Source organism: Antennarius striatus, chromosome 3, assembly GCF_040054535.1.
Source record: "Antennarius striatus isolate MH-2024 chromosome 3, ASM4005453v1, whole genome shotgun sequence".
NCBI classification, from domain to species: Eukaryota; Metazoa; Chordata; class Actinopteri; order Lophiiformes; family Antennariidae; genus Antennarius; species Antennarius striatus.
This window is the reverse complement of record NC_090778.1, coordinates 27,050,041-27,061,401: the sequence shown is the minus strand read 5'-3', so window position 1 is coordinate 27,061,401 and position 11,361 is coordinate 27,050,041.

Sequence of the window (11,361 nt, the reverse complement as noted above, 5' to 3'; positions counted from 1 at the left end):
GTGAAAATTGTGTGTGTATTTCAGTCGGAATCTCTCTGCAGCTGAACCTCATGTACTGATCAGATTGTTCATATTGTGTGATCCGGGCGCCGTGTCCCGTCTTCATCGTCCGCTCTGCAGATCTTCATTCAACAATTCTCCCCGCTCTTGTGTGAACGGGTGCGTCTGTCGCAGCGATGAAGTGAAAAGCTCGACTGCATTTATCCACCTGCTGCCGCGGCTCCAACACAAGGCCGAAGGCAGACGAGAGCTCTCCAGGATGCTTTTAATTTGCTTTATCTGCATCTGAATGTCAGCTACAGGAGTGTGTGTCTTTGTTTGTTCCTAAATGAAGAGCTCAATCAGGGGAGAGTCATTATTAGTGACGAACAATTATGTACAAGGCCACAGGAGTCAGCCTTGTGAGGCACACTGGTCTTTTAGTTGACACACACACACACACTGAGGTCGTCCTGTCCTTCAGAGTCACTTTGCTTCATAATGGAGAGCAAACAGTCAGCAGCTCCTAATGCTAATAGCAGCGCTCTACCTCACTCTAATGGCTGTTATTGAACTCTTCAGCTCTTCTTTGTTTCTTTCAAATGTCGTCTGATGTTTAAAAGCTTCCAGCTTCGTCTGAATGTAACCCGTTAACGTTCATTAAGACTTATGTCACCTTTAAAATTAGTTTATTCTTTGTGTAACTTGGGTGATTAAAACTCTTTCACGCAGTCGATGTCATTTCTGCTCAAAACTCTGAGGTCCCCATGCGGTTGTTGTTTTATATAAATATAAATTCACGTTTTACTTGAGAATGTTGATGACCCTGATGCCAATGTCGGTCTGTTTTGATTTGGATGTTTTTAATTAAGTTAATTTAGTAAACATAATGTAATTATGACATTCCTACACATACACAAACAAATTAATTAAAATTACCAAAAAAAAACCCCCAGTCAGTACAGATAAAAACATGGAGCAAAGTGTTGTTTTTAGTTTCACATCCATTTAATTTAAGACTCAGATGTTCCGGTATTCGATGTTGTGTCCATTTGTGTTTCTACTGTTGGTAAAATGAGGTGGTGGGGCATTGGTATCTCGTGGTGGCAGAAGGTGTTTGAACCATGACCGACCAAAACCAGCTCTGAAGTAAAACGCTGCTCTTTTTACTGCAATTTAAAAGATTCTCCAGACGCATCCACATAAAAGGTTTGCTGACCTCAGGATTTATCATGGGATGCCTGATTTACTATAAACTGTTTCACTGCGTGAACCTGGACTGTTTCACTGTGCAAACCTGGACTGTTTCACTGCGTGAACCTGGACTGTTTCACTGCGTGAACCTGGACTGTTTCACTGCGTGAACCTGGACTGTTTCACTGTGCAAACCTGGACTGTTTCACTGCGTGAACCTGGACTGTTTCACTGCGTGAACCTGGACTGTTTCACTGTGTGAACCTGGACTGTTTGTGGACTTGTGCTAGAAGAACACAGATCATTCACCAACATTAGATCCCATAATCATTTGGGAGATTTAAATCATTAATACCCGCAGTGCATCTTGGGTAAATGTCACACTTATGGCTCCTGCTGGTGATGTCATCCATATTCTCCTTCTTTTCTGAACCAGCCTTCAAACTGAAAGCAGGACCAGCATTAAATAAATGTTAATGGATTTAGATTCACAACACAAACCCACTAAATTAACTTTTCCGCATTTCTCTAGATGACCTATGGACAACTGCACTGCTTTCATGATTCATCACATCCTTCTACCCCTTTAATACATCATCACTCTGTTCCCTCTCTTCCTCTCCCTCGCTCTCCCCATCTGTTTGTCATCGTGATACCTGTCTGCTAAAAGGTGTGTGTAATTATAGAAGGTAGTTTCTACCCACTGAGTGTCTAACTGCTTTATAATGTCAGTCTGTCAGAGAGGGGAGGAGGAGAGGAGAGGAGAGGAGGAATAGATACCTCATTAGCTGCTGGATGGTGCATCACCATGTCCACCTGTCATCAAAGTACCATCAACTGATCCCAGTGATTGGTTATCCTTTTAGGGGGTTTGTGATTGCGTGTGTCTGCGTGAGAATAACTGGCGGCCCCCTGAACAGATTTTGGATTGTGATATTCTAATCATATAGTTTAGTAAAACCGGGTCCCAGTTCAACTCCAGCTGTAAAGAATAACTCCAGAACTCTGCAAGCGAACCCACAGACTTCACCGCCGTTATGCGTCTTGTAATTAAATGATATTTCATGCGTGTTCAGCTCACCGCTAAGTGCCAGCATCAGGTTTTTTGGTGTGTTTTTTTTTCCACCATATGAAAAAGATGTAATTCACTTGTTCTGAGTGTTTCCTGTAAAAGGAGAGCTGTCAGGTTACAACCTGCTGCTCAAATGAGGCACAAAGAATTCATTCACATTCAGACGGAGCGCAACAACAAAATGATCCCCCTTCAGGCTGACAAGTACCCCCGCGGTTCTCTGGCGCACACAAAGGTAACCTCCCCTTCAGCGCAACATTAAAAGGCAGCTGCCATTAAGGCCCACTGCGATGTGTGTGTGTGTGCTGCCATTAAGGAGCCCACTGTGGAGAGGCTCGGTCCACTCTGGCCCACGGCATGCTGGGAAAATCTCCAGCTTCCCTGCTGGTCTGAGCCCAGAGCAAGAGAGCTAAATGACAGGGTTGACTCCTTCTGGACGCCCCGCACGGCAAATCCAACACTCCCCTCACCTCCGCTGCTAACCTGCAATTAACACAGGAAGAGGAGAGGAGTATGGAGTGTACCGGAGTGAGCATCATGTACCAGGAGTTCATTTGTCGCGCACTTGTTGTGTAGCTCCTGTCGGCTCAGCTTGTGTGATGTGTGTTCTTCAAATGTAAAACAACTCGTGTTTCCTTTGATTTGTTGAACGTGTCACAGCTGACAGGAAATGATGTCACTGCCACTCGTCACACGGTCAGCGGTGTTGACCCTACGAACTGTTTGTACGCAGGACGAAGAGATCAGTTTAATTAGATCATGTAACAGATATTAAACCCCTCCCGACAAACTGTGAGGAAGATGAAGCTCGAAAGTCAAGGATGATCCAGAGATTCCAAAAAGTCTTCAGAGTCCACCAGAGACTGGTTCCAGAAGAAGTCCTGGATCATTCTGGAGGCGTCACAGTCCAGTCACAGACTGGAATCCATAAATAACCTCTGTTGTGACCTGAAGGAGGCGGATGCAGCAGGTAAAGCAGGAATATTCCAGAATTGGAAGACTTTGTCTGTGAGGAATGGGCTAAGAGTCCTCAGGAACGCTGCTAGAAGCTGGAGTCTGGATGTGGATCAGGTCACAGCAGCTGAGGGGTCTCTAGAAGAACTAGACCTGACCTGTGTCCTTTTCCAGGTGTGTTCACCTGTTTTCTACCTGTGTGTCTTCTCTAATTGGTTAACATGAGTCCACCAAATATCTGCTCAGTGGACCTGAGAACTGGAAGGACCAAATATTAAATATTAAAAATTATTCTGAAATTTGAAAAGAGGCTGGAACTGCAAACTACCGAGATTCACTTCAAGCTACTCAATAAGTCATTTTGTACTTCCATACAAAAATTAAATATGTCAGTTATCGATAGATTACGTGGAGCCACTTGTGTGATAATGTTCAAACATTTTGCTGAATAGATTATCGGTAAATATAGACTTAGACTGAATCCAACACAAAACGGCATCACTGAAAAACCGTATAATTAATAAGTCATTTCTTTGTCTCCCAGAGGAAAGCAGAGAAAAACAAACCTCATCATCATGTTTGGAAAGATGTGTTTTCATGTTTCAATGCTGAAGCAATCAGTAAATAAAACAGATTCATCCATTAAAACACACAAAACATGTTGATGTCGGCGACAGCAGCTCTGATTGTTTGATTCAGGTGGAGAAGAAAAGAAGAACAGATGCAGGAGAGTCTGTTCATGTTCAGGGTCTCCAGCGACAAAGAGCAATGACACGTTCATCAGCTGCAGCTCAGACAAAAGACGCCGGGTGGAAAAACTGGAGGAAAAGGATTTAAAGCGCCGCCAGAAGTTTTTGACTAATTTATCGGAGAGATGTTTGGTCGTGACTCTTGATTCCTGTTCCTTTCTTCTGCCCCAAGGTTCCTAATGTCAACCAGCAGGGCGCCATCTTCATGTCCACAGTTTAACCATCAGATACAGTTTAAGAACCAGATTTAGTTTAAGGATCAGATTTAGTTTAAGGATTTGATGTAGTTTATGTATCAGATGAAGCTCGTACTAAATGCTTGTTTTATTTAGGACCCACTTTCTTCAACTCACTATTTTTTTTCCACCACTATGTCTCGTGATGATTGAAATCACATCCAAGACAGTTTATTGACCCCAAAGGAAATTTGTTTCCAGCAGCACAGCAAAACAATACAATCACAAGTAGTGCATGCAATTACAAGGAAACACAAATCATGTAAAGTAGGTGCAATGTGATTGTCATTTCAATGTTAGTGCAGTCAGTACAATCAAGTGGTGCAAGTTGTGACATGAAATTGTGCGTTTTTGTATTTAAGTTGTTTTTTTTGTTTCGTTTCCATAGTTACAAGTCAAACTGTGAGTGGGAGTAGTCTCAGATGAGAGGGGACAAAGCTCAAGCATTTCTCAACAAGCTTTATAATATTCTCAAATATGACATTAATAAGAAATGCAATGACAGGGATGCCTTGAATGGACTCTTTACTTCATAACAAATGCTTCTGGTTGATGAAAGATTAATATTGAATTCCAGGAAATAGACTCTCCAGCGCTCGGGAAGAGTCTTACAGTAGCTGGTACACGCAGCAAGTAACCACCAAGTCGTCCTCCTGCTCAGATGGTCGGTTCATGTCAGTTTGCAGACCTTCACCAGTGGGTGGCGCTAATATGATGTCAGTTTTTTCAGGTTGACTTCACCTCCAGAGCTCTTAGTGATCAGTTTCATCTGTGGCCTCAACGCATGAGGAGAAGAAGAACACATTGGAGGATGGAGGCGTCGTTTGTCCTCTGCGACAGACGGAGACCTGAGTGGTCTTCATTCAGGAAGTAGAATCGCTTTTCACCAAGTGAAACCGTTATTGTTATTATTATTATTATTATTATTATTGGTAGGAGTATTATTGTTATTTAAAGGAATAATAAGGTCGACACGACTGGGTCAGGGTCAGAGCTCATCCATTAGCAGACAGCTGATGACACACACAGAGCTGCTAATTGAATTTCATGGCTGGTCTTTGTGGCGGCGACCGCCGTCTGTTACTGGTGTAGAGCCCTGTGACTGTGTATTTATTATGGGGGGGGGGGTCCTCCATGAAATGGCTCTTTAGCAACAAATGGCTTCTTTCAGTGTGTGTTCATGTGTGTGTGTGTGTGTAGGTAATAGACAAGCCTATATACTCCCAAACAATAGAACCCCTCCCCAGTCGGTGGTGGGGGGGCGGTGGAGGATCAAGGCCTTTACAGCCCATGAATTCATTACGGTTGCTTTCTGTCCGAGGAGGCGCGTTGCCTCGTCTTTATCGCTCTGAAATGAGCAATGAAAGAGGCTTAGGGAGGTGACGGGACGGGGGGCGGGGGGCGACGGGGAAGGTGAGGATTTGGGGGGGACGAGAGAGAAACTTTTGTGGAGGGAGAAAGGCAGGGAGTGTGGAGAATGGGGAGTGACGGGTGGGCTAATCTGGTATCCATCTGCTGCTGCAGCCACCCCCCACCACCCCCCCATCGCCACCAGCACCTTTGAATGACACCAAAACATTGGACTAAATGTTTTTGGACAGAGGGCTTTGTCAGCGACACCCATCAGCACCCTGCCTGCTGCGACACAATGAGCCACCGTCTCCAAAATGGTTCATAATTAGATTAAAACTCCAGATAAATGGCGTGTGCGAGCGACGGGGGCCGTGAGATGTCTCCGCCGCCGCCGACACGCCGACTGACACGCCGACTGACACGTCCGTCTTTGCTTTTCATTGGAAATAAAACATGTCGTTGAATGTGAGCACGTCAACAATGTGACGGCGCCGTCAGTAGGACGACGTCTGGTTCAGGTTTGATTCAATTCATCAAGATGATGATGATGATGATGATGATGATGATGATGTTTCTCATCAGAACAGCAGGGTCATTTTAAGCCAATTAGAAGGGAGGTAGGTCCAGTCATGGAATCACTATAGACTGATAATAAAATGAAATTTCTGATCACCTGTTCCCTTTACAAGACGTTCGGTTGAAATTGTTCAAATTTTTGTTCTGCTTATAAATTAAAAAAAACAAGCAGCAAGGGTCACATGACCTCCAACTGTTGTAGGTAACACTTGCAGCAGGGGTCTATTTTAGGACTGTTTTTTTTTGTTTGTTATTTTTCTAAATTGTCTCCAGATTTGTTCTAAATGGTCATTTATCTGTTTTCACATACAGTATTTATTCTACTGCATATGAACAAAAGTCCATGTGTCAAGAGCCAGCTGATGGGCGTTTGAGGATCTCTTCTTGTGTAAATGGGATCAGATATTCTCACTGGTATTGATTTTAATCACTTTTATAAATCTTATGTCGCTCCTTGACCTTCATTTGTTCTAAATATGGACATAATGTGAATGAGTGTTGATAGTAGTGAATGAACTGAGCTCCTGTGAGGATGAGGAGAGGGAGGAAGAGGAGTCATGTTTGTGTGACAGAAGTCAGACTGAATACAAACAGCCTGATTTCACCTCCCGTCTGTCTGACACCATCACTTTAAGTGAAAGTCTTCACCTCCTGCTGAGAAAATCAGCTCCAAACACAGACTGTCATCTGTCGGCTCGTTTTCAATCTCCTCTGCTTTAAATGAGCCTCTGATGGAACGACGGCTTCATCACTCCTCTGTCCTCCCAGCTCCTGCTCCTGTCCGTCTTCCTCCTCCCTCCCCTGCAGGAGAGAACACAATCACAGCTTTATTGTGAACTCCTGACGCTTCACCCAACATGATCCAATGTGATCGTTCGCGTGAAGTTACGTCTCTGGTTTGGTCTCCAGCTTGTCCTGAGGAGAACATCTGGCTCTTCAACAGCTACACATTCCACAATGTTCTCCAACTAGTCTTTGGAGATGGTGAATTAAAATCCTAAAGGATTTTTGATTTGTATTTTTAGAACTCTCCGAATGAGATAGGTTGTTCTAGGTACTTTTATGATGACGACATTCCTTATATGGTCGGCACTCGATGAGGACCTTCTAGTGGTCCTTCACTACGTTCTAGAAGACTGTTAGACCATATCGTTTCTATTGTTTCCCGCGGCCGTGGGATGATGTAGTGGTCGCTGAGGGAGGTTCTTCTGGTCCCTTAATGGGAGAAGTTCATGTTTCTTCAATCCTTTAGGAGTTTTGTAATTTGTAATACTGTAGAAGACATTCTACCAATCATGTCGATGGTCCTAGTTGTCCAACAGCTGATTTTAGTGTTTCTACAGAGGTTCTAAAACCCATTTCGGTGTTTCTGTGCAAACTTCTGGAGGTTCTTATGATGTCCCGTTGCACCTTGAGGCATTAAGATGAAGTCTGTATAAACTCTGATATGATCTACAAGGAGCTTCATGCTGTTCTCCACAGATCAGGACACACTCTAATCGGTGTGGAGAACGATGGAGTCGTGTTTTCTGTGTCTCCACCATCGTGACATTCTCCATCACGATCTGTTTGGACAGACACCGTCTTCTGAGCGCGCTCAGTGGACTGACGGGGGAAAGTTTGTGGCTCCATACATTTAGATAAGTTGGGCGTGTCTGTGTCTGTAATGTGTAATGGATTCAGTCCACAGGAGGTCGCGGTAATCGGTCGTCTAAAAGCAGCAGCCTGCAGTAATACAGATCGTCGTCATCATCATCATCATCATCATCACCATCAATACCATCATCTGTCTCTACTCTGAGCTCAGACATGTCCACATACTTTTGACAACTTGCTGCAGGATTTACTAACATTTAGGATTCTTCATGTGTCTTCACATGTTGTCTGATCTGGATCTTTACTAAAATGATATCTGATGTTATATTTTTTTCTATTTTTATGGTACGTAGATAAAACCGACAGTTGCACAGGATTGACTCCATGTTGAGAAAGTCTTTTTTGTCTTTCTAAAATCTAAATTATCATTATCTTGGCAATGGAATAAACCTACGTGTGCCCCCATGGCACACAAAAGACCAGTGGGTCCAGAGTGTTATATTATAATTAAGAAAAGTAAAAGCAGTGCAGTCACATGTTAACAGTGTTTAACTGATACTTATTCTCTAAATGTAGTGACTTTGAATAAACAGTGACATAATATGTGAACATAAATGAGTCATGAGTGTTCAGCTGTCCACGTACTTTTGGCCGCGTGTCTGCCTGCGTAGTTTAGTTGTTCGCTGCAGCAGCAGCTCAGACGGCGAGTCGAAGCTCAGCGGGAGGTACAGAGAACCGGTATTAGAGTGAAATGGTCCGTGAACTGAACGTGTATGTGTGTGTGTGTGTGTGTGTGTGTGTGTGTGTGTGTGTGTGTGTGTGTGTGTGTGTGTGTGTGTGTGTGTGTGTGTGTGTGTGTGTCACCGTAGGGTTCTCCATCATTTCAGGATCTAAGAATACGATGACATTTATACAAACAGAAATATGAAAAAGGCAGAACATTAGATTCAGGGTTTTTTTTTAAAATTCAGGGGTTCCTTTGCAGGTTCTAGGGGTGTGATGAGGCTCCCGGTGGCCTTCAGGTGGCTCTAGTGTTTTCTTTTTGCTGCTGACCTGTCAAATAGTCATTTAGAGGCAATTTAACAGTTTCAATGCCACACTGAGAACATTCACTGGAGCAGTTATGTGGTGAGGGTAATAGAGTAGGGGGTTCTGGAGACCTTAGTGACCACTTAGATAGATCTAGTGATCCATTCGGAGGTTCTAGTTATCATATAGAAGGTTCTGCTGTTTTAAGATGTCCTAGATTTCATTCAGGTGGTTAAAGAGTTAGAAAGAGGGTTCTTGGAAGCAATTACATAATAAATTTGTTTCAGTAACAGGTTCAAAGGTCAAAAGGTCCTTCAGGTGTTTTGTCAGGGAACACTAACATATCTATTTAACTCATATAAATATATGAATTTTAATGACTGACAATTTTTGGGTTTTATGTTTTCTCATGTAGCAATGAACAAATTCATGTCTTCTTTATGTCAGTAATACACACACACACACACACACACACACACACACACACACACACACGGGGGAGGGTCTTTCCAGTTGACGTCCAATCAGAAATCACCTCCTTTCTGTTGCCAACAGTAGTTAGCAAGCATGACTGAAGATCGCCCGACGTTTAGAAGTAATAATACTAATTAATTATTTGATAAAATCTTGTAATACTGAAGTAAAATTGGACGTTTATCATGAAAGTGATGATAGACAAATGATCACGGAGTGAAGAAAATAATTGATCCTCAGGGGAGAACAACAGAGATCTGGACAGACGGACTGAAGGAATGAAGCGTTCCACTGCTGCAGGGGTAAACACATCACGACCAGTGATGATATCAGTGATGATGTCAGCAGTGATGTCAGAAGGTTGCTCCGCTCTGATGCAGACATCTGTTTCCAATCAGGAATATTGATTTTCATCTGGGCGATGATAGAGACAGATTACTGAAGTAGAAGTACTACAGTGTTTAAGTACTCTAGTTTTGTTTACTTACGTTGAAGTATGAAAATATCAGTATGAAAACTACATCATAGCAGGATAGTGTTAAATTACTACTAATTATTGATGATTAATTTGTTCTGTTAACTTCATGTAATTTACTTCATTTTCATAACTGAGTTTCATCAGGAGGCGGAGCCTATCTGACCATCTGACACTACCTGCCAGGTGTGTATGTATGTGTTGACTAACAGGTCAGCTGATGTCATCAAAGGTCACGGTGAGGTCACAGGGTCACTGCAGGTTATCAGTGACCGTCTATGTTACAGGAGGAGCACTCACTCTGTTTGTGAGAGGGATATGTGATCCACATCAGTTTAGTTGTCGGTTTGTTTTTTGCTTGCGTCTTGTGTCACAGTAGATGAAGAAGAAGAGTTCAGCGGATGTGTTGTGTTCATATTTTGTGCAATCAGGAGCTCATATCTCCTGTCAGAGGCCTGAAGACTGATGTAAAATAGCTCAGATTTTTAAAAAAAAACAAACTGTTCTCAGATTAACAATTTAGAAATGGTGGCTTGATTCCTACTTCTTAATATGTTAATTTAAATAACATAAAGTAATAAATATTAAAACACAATTAAATAAAAATAAAATAAACAGAACAGAAAAAACCAAGATTAAAAAAAAATCAAAATATAGAATCTTTCTTACAATCCATGCATGATATTATTGCTGGGTTAGATGGATTCCATCAAGGATAAGGATATTCTTGAAGAAAACATCTCCATCTGTGTGGAAGATGAAACCTGGACGTCATGTGACGTTCAGAACGGATGATAATCCCAAGAGACCTCAGAGTCTACCTAAGGAGAAGTCATGGATCACTCTAGAGTACATGTGTCAAACTCCAGGCCCGGGGGCCAAATGTGGCCCACCACATCATTTTATGTGGCCCTCGAGAGGATAAAAGTAAATAGGTCAAAAGTGTGCTTTGACCAAAACTACATTTCCAACAATGCAGTAATTGAGCCTATTTTAACTCTGACAAAAGCATTTTGAACAAAGTTAATGTCCTAACTTGTGTTTGATGTTGTTCGTCTTTATTCTCTTGGATAGTTTAATCCCTGGTTGATGGAGTTCTGTGGGTTTAATAGCCTGACAAACAAAGGAATTATGTTATAACAAAGCAACAATCAAACATTTTTTCTGTGCAACTGTAATGTTTGTGACTTGACTAAATAAGTTATTTAACATTAAGGAGTAGTTACATTCATTTTGCATTACATTAATTTCATTTATATTTTAAAGTCACATCAGGCCAGCCATTATGCAGATGTGACCTTCAGTGAACATGAGTTTGACACCCTGGCTCTAGAGACACCTCACTGGAATCCACAGAAAACCTCTGGCGAGATTTGAATCTTTGTCTGTGAGGAATGGGCTAAGATTCCTCAGGACTGCTGCTAGAAGTTGGTGTCTGGATCTGGATCAAGATGGCCGCATCATAGCACTAAAAGGGTCTCTAGAAAAACTAGAGATGCTGTTCTCTAAGGGCTGGACCATCACACACAGCAGTGCTGTACTTGTTTGACTATCGATAGCCAATCACTTCTAGATTTTGCCAATAAACCTAACAGATAACGGTGTATACAGCCTTTAGTTTCCAGCTGTATGCATCAAAGCCTCCTTCTACAACATTACACAGCTGGAGGACAG